This window comes from Motacilla alba, chromosome 1 (genome assembly GCF_015832195.1).
Source record: "Motacilla alba alba isolate MOTALB_02 chromosome 1, Motacilla_alba_V1.0_pri, whole genome shotgun sequence".
Classification (NCBI taxonomy): domain Eukaryota; kingdom Metazoa; phylum Chordata; class Aves; order Passeriformes; family Motacillidae; genus Motacilla; species Motacilla alba.
The window spans coordinates 53,174,861-53,177,542 of record NC_052016.1 but is presented as its reverse complement, the minus strand read 5'-3'; positions in this window follow the sequence as shown (position 1 = coordinate 53,177,542).

Here is a 2,682-nt window from a genome sequence, read left to right as displayed (position 1 = left end):
ATGAGAGCAATGTGTATCCTTCCTAAGAAAGGATGATGTTGTGCAAGCCATTACATGTGTCCTGCCTCCAGAAGCATTGTCATAAAGAGTCAAGCAAAACCTTTGTCCAAAATAAGTAGTTCCATGTGGCTGGCCTTGTCAAGCAAAGCCTCAGCACCCTGAGACAGCTCAGCTGCCCTGCAGAAATATCTTTTGTGGCTCAACAAAAAGGTCAGAAAACACAATTCTCTTTCTCTTTTTGGTTTATTTTGTTTTTTCTGAATGGCCACTTATGATGAAAATGTTCTGGCTGCAATAAATTATCCACAGCATTTGGAATAATGCAATATAAAACCAAATTCTTTACTGAATGCTATGCAATATCAATTAACTCTAACAATATTTTTTAAAGAAAGGAACTGTCCATCACTGGGAGTTTACAATATGTGATGATTGAGTCCAGAATGAATTCTGATAGCTTGGTTGCCATAAGCTCCTCAGAGACACAGTGCTTAGTGGAAACACTGAAATAAACCTAATGGTAGTGGCAGAATAGCGCCAGTAAAACAGAATGTGCTGTAGGCACAATGCAAGGCAGAATTGCTTTGGCTCCCGCACACAGTAACTTCCAAAGTTCCTAGAAAATTTGTGCATGTTTATTCCTTAGACCAAGAAAGAATAACCTCTCATAACAATGGTTATCTGCTGTATTATACGCCATTTTTCACATGGCAGGAGGTACTGGGGAAATTGCAAATGTAGGAAGTTTTGTTGCAGGGCAATGAAGCTGGGGTTGTAGATGAGTGATCGTAAGGGCATGGGAAGAAGTGCACACAGTGCCCACGGTGCTGGCAGAAGAAATCACTACTTTTATATTTCTTGCTGTTCCTTCCCTATCAGCTCTCTTGGCAGAGCTGGTCATGATGAGCTCTCCATAGAGCTGTTGCAATGAAACAGCTTAGCAAAGGCTAAGAGATTTTTATAAAGAGTGTACAAAAATCCTGCTGCTCTTGCCTGGATTGGGTGAGAAAGGGTTCACACAAGCGGCTGTGCTGGCAGATCAGTAGGCCAGAGGAGATGGTGATAAAAGGCATCCTTCTTGCCATGGTTCAGTTGGAGTCAGAAGATGACATCTGCCTGTAACCTGGTGCTTTCAAATGATGGGCTGTACAATGTGACAAGTTATGTGACAGCATGGCAGACTGTGACATTTCAGATTGCTGTGAGCAGCACTCTTTGTTTGTGTTCACAAGTTGTGTGAGAAAGCACAGCACAGCCTCACAGACTTGCTAAAGGGAAAATTCTTGCAAATTAAGAAAGGGGGAGGAAATAAACTATTTCAAAAGAAGTAGATAGGCAAAAAAATCTTGGGTTAACACTTCTTTACAGTTAGCTTTATGTTTTCTTATGCCTGTTACAAATCTAAGAATAATTCAGAATAGTTTCTAAAAAACTTCAGGGCATAGAAGAGCAGGAGAAATGGCACTTCTACACCCCTTAGATTAGATTTCTTCAATGTGAAGCAAGATTTTATTTTATTTGGGCTTAAGGAATGTAAAGGCATAATAACTACCAGCTGATACACCAATTTAATGCAGGTGTTCAGAGTTCTTAAAGAGTGATAATAACTCAGAGTTACCTTTAAAAAGAGATCTTGGAATTTTCACATTCAAAAGACGCAAATACTGGAAAAAGAAAGCCCTATTATATGAAAGCCCTATTATTTGAACACGAAAAGTACACTAATTCTGTTCCCAGAGACATGGGTAGATTCCCCTGCCTGTTAGAGGTGAGCAATTGCTAAGCAGGCAGGTTTGAAAATTTCAAAGTGAAATATTAAGAACACAGAGCACAGTTATTGCTAAATTATTGCATACAGATTCTGCTGAATGGGCTAGATCTTAAAATGAAGTTCAGCAATCTGGCTGCTTCTCTCAGACTTGGGTCTGGCTTCACCCAAAAAAATATGGAGCTACTGCTCAAACATGCTTCAAACAGTCACATGAATGAGATTCAGAAAGGATTTTAGCCATGGCCAAAGTAATACACTGTCAAAGTTATTAATTGATTTCTGATTAGAAACCATGAAGACCAGTCAGAATGAGAGATTCATTAGTGTCTGTCCATCTCCGGCTGCAAATGAAGGGGGAAGACTTCTGTATTTGTGCTAACATAGCTATAGTTGTTCTTTGAGCTCTGGCCAGCCGATGCAAATGGTTTGGCCAGCGGAGGCACTACATATTTTTCTTTTTATGTTTAGATGGCAGATGACATTTTTGGTCAGTCATGGAGAGAAGTTCCTACTGCATTTGCACTCAGGGATGTCTGGATTTTGGTGAATGCTTTTTTATCCCACATTCTTTGAGCCTCTTGTCTCAAGCTGGTAATTTTTGGTGGTGTTAGTGATGGAAGGCAACCAAGAATGGGCTGTGCACCTGCTCCTGGGAGCTCCAAAGTTCATCCTCCTCCTGCTCTCTTGTGGGCTGTCAGCTATACAGCTCCATTAGCTCTGTACACATTCTGACAGCTGAACTGCCAGGGAGTTTACAGTTTCTTCAGGCTGCCTGAATGAGTCTTGGCTTCTTGCTGGGACAGCAATCCCATGATTACAGCCACCAGGATTGTGAGTTGCTTCATCACTGGCTAGCTGGCAGAGATAATAGATGGGGAAAGGTAGTTGAAAGCAGCTGGTCCTTGGCAAGA